Genomic DNA, 12,115 nt, shown 5'->3' with positions numbered 1-12,115 from the left:
ATAATACTACTACGTCCCATCACCCGGACAGAAAAGGCACCCATCTGGTGACTTAATCGAAGTGTTTTTTTTTAGCAGTGTTCCCATTGTCAAGACATGCATGAATTATCATAACAGTCTATTCGGAGGTTAGTGGGTCACAAGACTGTATATTTCCTCAAAATTCATGAGGGTTCAACATTCTGCCCGACCTGTTAACTAAAGTGACAGAATTGAAATGATAAAAACAATAACAAAAAGCTATCAAGTGCACTTGGGTGTTCAATCACACAAAGTGGAGTCCCTGGAGGCTCCATGAGTAGGAAGAATAAAAAACAAGCAAAGGAACACATGGAAGACAACAGAGTCCTTCTTTTAACTCACAGGAGGCGCATCAATGCGTATCCTCGTGGGCAAACGCGGTGTGGGGTAATCTTCAAGCCGCAATTCTGTGCAACCAAGGGGTCAAAGAGTGGAAAAGACTCAGATTGCAATATATCCATTGGAATGACGATTTCGTAATGGCCCCGAAAGTCTGGCCGTACAATTATTGTTACTCAGTACTCACATCATTGCATGCGACTCCCCACCAAGTACCTATCCGTACACAACCGCGGCCCGGACTGAACGCCGAGATGCCGGCGGAGTTGGTAATAGTTCTTCCTGATGTTACCACGTGACCGTGTATGCGATCACATGATGTGTGACAAAGAAGCAAAATGTTTAAAGGGGACGTAATTGTTATTGCTCCAACGTTGTTAGATGTCGGAATACGAGTTAGATTATCGAGTCGCATAATTATGCAGAGTGTACTTGTAAGCAAGTTTTAATTAAATCATGGTCAATGGCCCTGATTGTCAGAAAAATTGTTGTCGCGTGATGAAATGCAGTATGCCTATATCTTGGGTAAAGATTATGATAACAACACCCGGCAACCCTCATCAGGGACAGGGGTTTGTTTAGGTGTGGTCATACCCACCTTGCAAGTGGAATGAAAACATTAAACCGGCCTCGCCCAATTTCTCAGACAGCAGAACATAAGAATTGGTCATGTAAATAGCAATTTCCGTGTAAATGGGGGTATTTTTAGAAAAGGTAGATCTTATATCCCACTCGGGGTACAGTATATCTGAACAATAAAGTTTTTTGAAGAAATCCCAAAGGACAATGTATTCAAAATTGTCTGTGTTATAACCATGGGGTCCTTAAGAATGTTAAGCTCCTAGGAATATTCGAGTAGGTCTATATTGGTGAGGTCTCTGAATTGCATATAGGTGTCACCTAAGGGGCCCATGTATTAACCATTGGTAGGAAGGTAATCAACGTCGTAGTACTAATCCCCAAGGGATATCGTCATTGAGGCCTGAGCGGTGGCTAGACAGACGATGGATCCATCGCTGTTCCTTCTCGAATCGGATCTTCTCATCACCAGAAACATGTTCCACGACAGTCCACCGCATGTTGTTTGGTGTATGGTTTTTTTCAATGAAGTGGCTAGTCAACTTTGTAGTGCTCCGTTTGCATCGAATGTTGCTGCGATGCTCACAATTCCTGACCTTGACGCGTTTTGTGGTCATACCAACGTACTTAAGACCGCAGGTGCAGATGATTAAATACACAACATTGCTAGTATTACAGTTGGTATGACTCCGTTGTTCCCATTGTTTTCCAGGTTCCAAGCTCAGGTATTTGGTATGGGTGGTTAAATGGCAGATGCTGCAATCGCCACATGGAAAATGTCCCGTCACCGGGGGCAACCCCCATGATGATAGTATAGTGTGTTCTTGGGTATTCTGCTTTTTCATTGGGCGAGTGTGGACCAGGGAGTCTCTTCAGCTAGTCGCTCTCTTATAAGAAAAGAGAGGTTTTTTCCAGTTCAGTTGGTTGCTCGTCACAATCTTCCAGTTCTTTTGGATGCTGCGGCTTACCACATTGGACAGACTGTTATAGGTGGTAACGCAAGTCAAAGGGACTTCCTCTTCGGTGTTTCTCGGGTATGTCTCCAGGAGGGCATCTCTGTTTTGGTTGAGCGCCCTCTTCCGACTTTTCTGGAGTATTTTCTTTGGGTAACCACGTACCAACAATTTCGCCGTCAGGTCATCTGCTTGTTTTTTGAAAGTGGTCAGCTCGCTGCAGTTGCGCCGTAAGCGAAGATACTGTCCGTAGGGGAGATTCTCCCTTAGCGGGCGAGGATGGAAGCTACTGAACAACAAAAGGTTATTTTTAGTCGTGGGTTTGTAATAGGTTTGAGTCTGCAGAAAATGTTCCTTTTTGTCAATAGTGATGTCCAGGAAGGTGATACTTTCTCTGGCATATTCATTCGTGAACCTCAAGTGTGGATCGCAGGTATTCAACCAATTGAAAAAGGGGTGTAAGGACACTTCATCTCCTTTCCATAGCATCAAAATATCGTCGATGTAGCGTTGCCACAAGACGATGTTGGTGAAGAATGGGTTGGTGGGGGTCAGAATGTGTTTTCTTTCGAAACTGTAAACGTACAGTCCTGCTACCGAGGGGGCAAAAGTGCTGCCCATGGAAGTCCCGGTTGTTTGGAGGAAGATCTGGTTCTCATACTTAAAATAATTCCTCTTCAGGGCTAACATTGCGCAGTCTACCACGAAACCCCTTGGTACTGTAAAACCCCAGGAAGCCTGGTCGAGAGCATCCGCTACTACCTTGATGGTGTCATCCTGCGGTATGCAGGTATAGAGGCTCTTGATGTCCAGGGTAACTAGAAGAATGGGGTCATCGGGCATCTTGATGGTCTTAAGCATGGCTAAAAGACTTTTAGTATCCTTAATGTAGGTCTCAGTTGACTGAATCAATGGTTTCAGAAAAAAGTCGCAATATTACGAAAGGGGTTCCAGCAATGAACCGATCCCCGACACAATTGGGCGTCCGGGTGGTGGCACGACGTTCTTATGGGTTTTAGGCAGAGTGTAAAAATATGGTATTCTGCCAGGGGATGAGATCAGAAAATCTGCTTCTCGTTTTGATATCCATCAGATTCTGCCGTGGAGACCAGTTCCAGAATCTCATCACTGAGGCTTTCGGTGGGGTCTGTTCTAAGAATAGTATAGTCGGTTGTATTATTCAATAGCCGTCTGCATTCAGTGTCATAGGCTTGTTTGTCTGCAGCACTATACCCTCGCCTTTGTCGGCACTTTTAATCACTATATTTTTATTTTCCTTCAGAGATTGTATTGCTTGATATTCTGTTGCTCTCAAATTTTTGAAAACAGACGGGCAGGAAAGTGATTCAACCTTGTGTAGAACAGCCTGTTCAAAAGCTAGAACTTCGGGTGGTACAAGGTGAGCTGGTGGCACAACATTGGATGTAAGTCTGAACAGGGTATCATTTTTGGTCACTTTAGTGAGTTCATTGTCCTTATTCTTTTCGAAGAAACTCTTGAGTCTCAGTTTTCTAAAAAACTCTTTAAGCTCGCACAGTAGCTTGAATTTATCAAAGCTGGGGGTAGGTATGAACCCTAGGCCTTTTTCCAAGATCGCTTTCTCAGCGTCATTCAGAGTGTACGAAGATAGGTTGGTAACCAAACTTACTTGTTGCTTGGGCCCGCTCTCTGTTCCCCCGTTTTTCTTCGGGTGTTGTCCCCTACTGCTTCTGATTGGTCCCAATGTACCTGGTTCTGTCCCTTGCGTTTCCCCCTGCCTCGTCGGCCCTGATCTAAAAAAGGCTGACGGTATGAATTTTGTTGAAAGGGTGGTGGGGCAAAATGAGGATTCCACCCCATCATTGGTGGTGCGGGTGGTGAAAAATTGGTATTGTGGTAGGGTACTGAACCCGGATGTTGGAAATATTGTGGCCATCCTTGGTACGTGGGGGTTGCTTGATTGCCTCGACCACGACCTCGTCCCCTTCCTCTATTGCCTCTTCTTGTGTTTCCCCCGCTTGAACCACTAGTGTTCGAATCTATTGAGGAGTCCGAACTATAGTCCGTAGTTGTCGGTTGGACATAGTCTGGACTGGAGTAGGGATAAACTTGTGTATAAGACCAGCGTTTCAGATCTTTCTGGAGTTTCTGTGCTTTAGATTGTGCTAGGTTTTCTTTGTATTCATTTTGTTATTTATTCAGCTCTTCTAATTTCTTTTTGTAACCTGTTAGTGTTGCCTTGAACTGAGATTCAGTCGTTTCAATTTCTAATAAGAGAGTCTCCGAAAGTCGTAATGCTGTCTTTATGATCAGAATGCCCCAATCTCTTGTGCAGTGCCAGGCTATCTGCGCCCATTCCTTACGGAATGAGGCATCATCCAGAAAAATCCTGGAAGCATTGGTTACGAGTAGCCCTTTTGGCGCTGCATTATTGTTGAGGTACTCTTTGATCATAGTCCCATGTAATATGGCCCTTATACGACTCCTTTTGAGTTCCCCTAGCTTATCCCAGTCTTCTGTCTGAGAAATGGTCTGTGCCAGCAGTGTGTCCGAAAAAAGGGAATTATCCCCCAATAGGGCATCAACTTCCTCTTTTGAAAAAGATAGGCCTATGTCTTCCATTGTCCCTATTGTGTGAAGAAAAAGTTCTTAAAGCCAAGTGCAGAGCTTATTGTTAATTTATTTTGTCTCTCGCAGCTGTGCGCTGCCTAAATCAACCAAGAACAACAAGAGACCTCACCAATATAGACCTACTCGAATATTCCTAGGAGCTTAACATTCTTAAGGACCCCATGGTTATAAAACAGACAATTTTGAATACATTGTCCTTTGGGATTTCTTCAAAAAACTTTATTGTTCAGACATTCTGTACCCCGAGTGGGATATAAGATCTACCTTTTCTAAAAATACCCCCATTTACATGGAAATTGCTATTTACATGACCAATTCTTATGTTCTGCTGTCTGAGAAATTGGGCGAGGCCGGTTTAATGTTTTCATTCCACTTGCAAGGTGGGTATGACCACACCTAAACAAACCCCTGTCCCTGATGAGGGTTGCCGGGTGTTGTTATCATAATCTTTACCCAAGATATAGGCATACTGCATTTCATCACGCGACAACAATTTTTCTGACAATCAGGGCCATTGACCATGATTTAATTAAAACTTGCTTACAAGCACACTCTGCATAATTATGCGACTCGATAATCTAACTCGTATTCCGACATCTAACAACGTCGGAACAATAACAATTACGTCCCCTTTAAACATTTTGCTTCTTTGTCACACATCACGTGATCGCATACACGGTCACGTGGTAACATCAGGAAGAACTATTACCAACTCCGCCGGCATCTCGGCGTTCAGTCCGGGCCGCGGTTGTGTACGGATAGGTACTTTGTGGGGAGTCGCCTGCAATGATGTGAGTACTGAGTAACAATAATTGTACGGCCAGACTTTCGGGGCTGTTACGAAATCGTCATTCCAATGGATATATTGCAATCTGAGTCTTTTCCACTCTTTGACCCGTTGGTTGCACAGAATTGCGGCGTGAAGATTACCCCACACCACGTTTGCCCACGAGGATACGCATTGATGCGCCTCCTGTGAGTTAAAAGAAGGACTCTGTTGTCTTCCATGTGTTCCTTTGCTTGTTTTTTATTCTTCCTACTCATGGAGCCTCCAGGGACTCCAATTTGTGTGATTGAACACCCAAGTGCACTTGATAGCTTTTTTTAATTGTTTTTATAATTTCAATTCTGTCACTTTAGTTAACAGGTCTGGCAGAATGTTGAACCCTCATGAATTTTGAGGAAATATACAGTCTTGTGACCCACTAAACTCCGAATAGACTGTTGTGATAATTCATGCATGTCTTGACAATTGGAACAGACAATTGGAACACTGCTAAAAAAAACCACTACGATTAAGGCACCAGATGGGTGCCTTTTCTGTCAGGGTGATGGGACGTAGTAGTATTATTTGGTACAGCACTATATTGTTGGGATTGTTTCATTCTAATCATTGAAACATTCTTTCCCTACAGGTACACGACTCCAGCAAAATTGCTGCGTGGGTCTTGAACGGCTTTTTAGCCGTAAGTATAATATATACCGTTTAGAAAAAACTTTTTTCTTTTCTTTTTCACACGAACTCCTCACGGCAGGGTGCACCTTAGGGTGTGTACACCACCGGAGGATCACATTATATGGTCCTGATGAAAGCTGAGCGACTCGGGCTCCTAACAAGCAGAAACATGTTGACCAACTTTTTCACTATGGACTAGGGGTCTTTAATAACTGAGACCATACCTATGGGTCCATTTATATCTGTTTTTAACCAGTGCAAATCGGACTAATAATAAAATAGTTGAAAGTCACGAATCTGCACTTTTTAATTTTCCTTCCTTTTTTTGCACTCACTTAGCTTAATTTGGCTTTAATCACACCCTCAACACTCACAAGATCCAGCTCCGCTGTAAACAGGCGTTGAAGCACACTGGAAAGACGTTCGGTCTTTCCAGTGGGAACCCAGTGATGAAACATGTCACCACCAGGTTGGTGAGTGAGGGTTCTTATAATCACTTTGTATTATCCCATCTCTCTACGTGCATTTAACAAAATCTTTTTCCTTTTCTCTGAACCTCGGACATTATTACGAGGTTGCTCTTTACTTATGGATTCACTCTTCTGTTGGTTTATGACATTAGGATAAGGGGTGTAAGAGTGAATATTCATACCCTTTCTCTCTTGTTGTTCTTTGTTGAGCAGTTATGGGGTAACATCCCTCATCAGCCAGGCTAGCTTGTATCCAGTGGCAAAGTGAGCGACTGACCCACGTCTGGGCATACCCTGCCAAATACGGGTACTGATGGACGTTGCGCTAAAACTTTTCAGACACTCGCCCCCAGTCACTGATCTGGGTTGAATCCATCATCGTTCTTTAGCTCACTTTACCACCCAAGTTCAGACCCGGCCATATGCAAATCAGTCTTGACCCTGTTCCCCAAGGGAACAGTCCAGCCCAAACTGCAAAGTCAGGTCTTCCCTGAACCGAAAATAAGCTTCCTGGAACCGGTTTTGGGGTCACACCCCTCATCAGCCAGACTAGCTTGAATTCAGTTTCAAAGTGTGCAAGAGACCCGCATCTGGGCATACCCTGCCAACTTAGGGTGAACAAAGCAAATGCAAGTTGATGTTGGACGGAGCGCTGTGCTGTTTCAGTCATTCACCCCTAGTCACAGATCTGGGTTAAATCCATCATCATTCTTTAGCTCACTTCGCTACCCCAGATCAGACCCAGACATATGCAAATCAGTCTTGACCCTGTTACTCATGGGAACAGTCCAACCCAAACTACCTGTTACTCATGGGAACAGTCCAGCCCAAACTACCAAGCCTGGTTTTCCCTAGACCAGAAACAAGCAACCTCGGACCAGTTTTGGGGTAACACCTCTGATCAGCCAGATTAGCTTGAATCCAGTGGCAAAGTGAGGAAGGTACCCACGTCTGGCCATACCCTGCCAACAAACAAAGCACACACAAGGTGACGATGGACGGAGCGCTGAAACTTTTCAGACACTCACTCCATGTCATGGATCTAGGTACAATCCATCATCGTTCTTTTGCTTACTTTGCTACCCCAGTTCAGACCCAGCAAGAGACCACAGAGAGCTGCTTGGTTCCAGTATACAAAATACAGTTGACATTATGGTATATCTGCTAGCCCCAAGGAAATAATAGTTACAATACATGTTTGGTAACTTGGTGCCATGGAACTGTGTAACACCTAGAGAAAAATGTGCCTTTAAATAATTGACTGCCTTCAAAACTTTAAATCAGATTGGTCAGATGGCATGTGACAAGCTCCAAATAAAATTGAACTTATGCTGACTTCTTTAGCTCATTTAGAGTTCACTTTATGACTTAGAAGGCGCTGTACACCCATGGAGAGAAAGGCAGAAACTGACTCAGGCTAAATAGTCTGTCTCTCCTGAAGGAGTAGAGAATATTTCCCAGGCCTAAGAAAAATATTTTGCGGATGCTACATCCTGAAGAGGAGAAGGAGTAAACGTTCTACCATGCAGACAACCTTCTTAATACAGTCTGGGGCCACCTGAGTCCAGCCATCCAATTTGATTCCATGAGGATCTTTGTCCTTCAGAGACTGCCAAGACCTGAAGCCTACAACCGCTGCCTAGCCCCAATGAGATTATGACAAAGAGTGAGCTGTAGAATGTGTGCTTAACTGAAGATGAGATTAGGATGAATTACTAATGAAGAGCAAGTTGTCCATGGTCTCTCTCCCTTGTTTATATCACCTACCATCGGTGTGTCACTTTTTTGTGGCGCCCATCCTTTCCATGAGGGGCAGTGAGCCTCCTTTTTTTGTGTCAATCTTGCAGGAGCTAACCTGGGACCATGTGCACCAGTTCCTCCTACACAGATCTCCCTGTTGATAACAGTATGCCATTGTGTGTGTGAGGGCTGCGGCATCGCTCAGCCCTCTATGCCTGGCCGCATAAGCTGCAAGAGCATTTGAACCGTGCAAGTCTTTCTCTGGGCCCCCTTGCCTGTATATAAGACTGCAACCACAGGGGGCGTGCCTCTTTCTACTAAACAGCTCAGCTGCAAACACCTGCCTCAGTCTGAAAAAAGCACACACAAAAACCACTCCGGAGCACATCCGGAACTCAACTGCCAAAATTCTTGTCTGTGACCCCTAAGAAAACCTGCAAACACTTTCTTTTTTTCTCTATCAAATCAGATACTGCGCATTGGTTAGATACCTTTACAAGACTGTATCGCTATTTTCATATGTGCCTAGAGTGTACAAGCATAACACCTAATATACAGTGTAAGTGTACAACCCCTCTCAGGGTAATCCAGCAAATACTAAACCGTTGTATTTAACAGAAAAGAAACCTTTTCTATTTTTAGAAAAACATAACACAGAATGTGCACAATATATTGATAATCAGTGAAATGAGATTGTGTGCCCCCAGCGATCCTCCAAAAGCTCACCTTGACTCTTCGATCTCACTGTACCTTGAAATTCAAAGCCTCAATAGGTGGCACATGACAATTCAAGGAGCTCACTGTAGTTTCTGCCTTTAGTGGTTCTAGGGACAACGGCCATATATGTAATTTCCTTGTTTCCCTTGACTGACTGCAAAGCTTTTCATCCACTTCCCCTTCAAGCAGTGGGCCAAGTCAGGATAACCAATCCCTGCACACCCCCCTCCAGCTCCCTCTCGAGCTTTCTGATCTGCCCCACTTGTCCTTTCCATACTCTCCAGGTCTGTCTTCGCCTCTGCCCCTATTCCATTTCCTGCCATCCCTGCAGCACCCCCATCAAAGTGGAACATACCATCAGGGAAGGACTGGGAGCCAAAACTGGCCCTAGCAAAGTGCTCGTCCCCCCCCCCCCTCTCCCCTCCCCCAGGGGGCCCAAACCGGCCCCCACCCGTGCGGTGCACCGGGGTATTGCCCGGTGCCCGCTACTGCCAGTCCGGCCCTGCATACCATATAAGGTCTATCCCTGGCCCCACTGCCATCACCACTGGACTGAAAGTGACTATGGTTAGGATGATACCTCGTTAACAATGTCAGCAAAGGTAAACAACATAAATGCTGTTGATGACTGCATTTGTAAGCATGAAATATTTAATTATAGAAAAATGTTTACAATTCAGGATGTGGTACAATTTAGCTGATATCTGTATTACAAGAAAAAAACAAAGAAAAAAGATGCAGGTTTCTTCTATTGTTGTAAGATGAATGGTTGAATAAGGTAAGGTGCATTTCACAGGGAATGTGTGCTAGGAGGGGGTTGTCGGCTGCATCTATCAGGCACTTCACATGGGAGATTTCTCAGTCGTTGTTAGGACCATCACGTTATAAATACTTTGACCCCACACGATTGTGCGATTTTCTGATTTTCCACTTTTGGGTGGGTTTTCTTCAAGCATCTATTTTCTCAAAACAAAATATCCCCAATATTAACACTACCTTGAATTGTGTGCAAATGTTGGCTTGATAAATCAATTGCAAATTAAATGTTTGGAATGATATGACTTTGTGAAACAGATTTTCCAAGAATGTGTCTGTTTATGTTGCAAACATAGAACGCGGCAGAAGGGGATTAAGCTCCAGCTGGTCATGTTCTTGTCCTTCAGAAACGGCACAATATTAAATCCAAATAAATACTGACTGTTTTCTGAGTACCATATTCATATTCACCTTCATAATGTTAATGATGATATAATAATAAAACTAATAATGCTATCTCTGTTGGTATAGTAATACTAGCAACACCTATAGCAATACTACTAATATTAATGATGCACCTATATTACTGTTGCTACTACCACTACCACTACTGCGACTACTATGTCTGCTACTACTAACAACAATAACAACATCAATAATAATAATAATTATAATACAGACATAGAGTACTGTTGCTGCTACTAGTAGTAATAATAATAGTCATAATAATTAATAATATCATATTATACTGCCAGAATTCCAAGTGATTTCATTCAACATTGGGTAGCCACCTTTATAATCCATTCAAAGCTCACATGTCAAGCAGAACAATGTCCTGCAGTTGTATTATGTAAATGTCTGCACAGGACAGGCTTGGGCAATGCCAGGTGGAAAACCTTAGCCGCATGTACTGTTACATTACTCAGCTGTACATAATTCCTTTGTGAGACAGCATGGCAGAGTGTGCAGTGCCCCGCCACAGAGCAACAATATTGCCTGCCACTTATTGAGGGTCAAGCAAATCAAGAGTGGGGAGATAGAAGTATAAGTGTGGAATTTCCCTCTTCTTTCATGTCTCATAATACTCTCAATCAAAAGGGAGTGAATTCAGTCTATCTGGGAGCGCCTGTGTATTTTCAATGTTTTCCCGAAACCCTCAGCCAAACTTTGTCATTAGTGGTGCATATTAATCCCCACTGTGGTACTGTCGTTGGGTGGGCCGTCATTGGGTTTCACACCTAGGTACTCGCTTCCCCAGGTGAGTACCGTCTACAAAAAACAAGCCAATCTGAATAAATACAATGAAACTCCTAACAAATAAATTGAAGCTGGCGAATCTGAAACAAATGGTGTGGAGCAATTCAAAGTAAACAAGCAAATGCCAAGTCTGTTAGGCAGGAAGCGGCAGCCATTGCTGAAGTTCCACGAGTCCTGAGTACAAACTAAAAAAGCTAAACTAAAAAATCAACAGAATTCTTCTCTCATTCAGGCGCCTAAGTCAGCACTTCTCAAGCCCAACAGCAGAACCAATGCTGACAGTCCTTAGGGCAAAATTAATTCAGGCAATCAATTATGGCCACCTGGTCTTCCCTGGAGCCCTAGACAAAATCATAACAGGAGCCCGGCTAAAGCATACAAGACAGTATTGCAGGTGCACAGACAAGCGAGGAACACCAGGCTATGGTTGGAACTAGGTCTTAGCAGACCAGAATTGGTGTCACAGGGGGACTTAAAAGGTTTTACATCAGGGTCCTTAAGGCCCCAGACAACCCTCTCAAATTCCGCTTGAAAACGATCTTCAAGGAAGCGGATACCCCCTGGCACATCAAGCTGGGTCAAGCAATAGGGACCCTGGAAATGGAAGCGGATAGTATCCCTCTATATGGGAACTCACACTCTGCCTGGTCAAATGCAGTGAAGCAACAGGTTCGGTCCATCTCGTTTGAAAAGGATCAAGCTTCACTCCTTTATAACATCATCACGACGGCACTGGACTGGTCTTACATCCAAGGGAAAGCACAACACTACCTGCGAGAAGCACTCTCAGCCCAAGCACGAAGGAAAATCCTGTTTTTGTGGCTCACAGGCCTTAGCATTTCAGATTTTAACCCAACATGGGCACGAAAGTACGGGGCAGTGTCCTGCCGGCTATGCAGTTATCACAAAGAATCCTGGCTCCACCTATTATGGTGTTGCCCCAAATTGGTCAACGAACGCCTTCGCCTGCTACACACGATATTTAGGGTTACGGGCACAAGGTCCTGTAAGGAGGCCTTGGATTGGTGTTTCACAGAAACAAACACCTGCCTCCTTGCATGACGGAGAATACGTATATATATCTCATCAGAACTGCACTTGATGCCCAGTTACAGCCCCCATAAATCAGGGCAGGTGGCAATTGTGAACAAAAGATCTTGCCAGTGCCCCTGCAGGCCAAGTATGAAACCAAAACGATGGACAACGACAATAATAAC

This window comes from Lissotriton vulgaris, chromosome 8 (genome assembly GCF_964263255.1).
Source record: "Lissotriton vulgaris chromosome 8, aLisVul1.2, whole genome shotgun sequence".
Classification (NCBI taxonomy): Eukaryota; Metazoa; Chordata; class Amphibia; order Caudata; family Salamandridae; genus Lissotriton; species Lissotriton vulgaris.
This window is presented reverse-complemented; position numbering follows the sequence as displayed.